The following is a 206-nucleotide window of genomic DNA, read 5'->3' on the forward strand; positions in this document are numbered from 1 at the left end:
TTTCCTTGTCATGGACCGGATAGTTCCTCTCGGCCGCTTTGAGCTGCCTGGACTGGAACGAGATGACTCGTTCATGTTCTTCGGCATCGGTCTGCAGCAATGCACAACCGATCGCATAGTTGGAAGCGTGGCAGACAACGCTGAACGTCTTCGACTCGTCCGGCAGAGCCAGGACCGGAGCCTCTTGCAGGCTCGCCTTGATGTTG

The sequence above is a fragment of the Plasmopara halstedii genome (assembly GCF_900000015.1).
Source record: "Plasmopara halstedii genome assembly, contig: Scaffold_322, whole genome shotgun sequence".
Taxonomy (NCBI): domain Eukaryota; phylum Oomycota; class Peronosporomycetes; order Peronosporales; family Peronosporaceae; genus Plasmopara; species Plasmopara halstedii.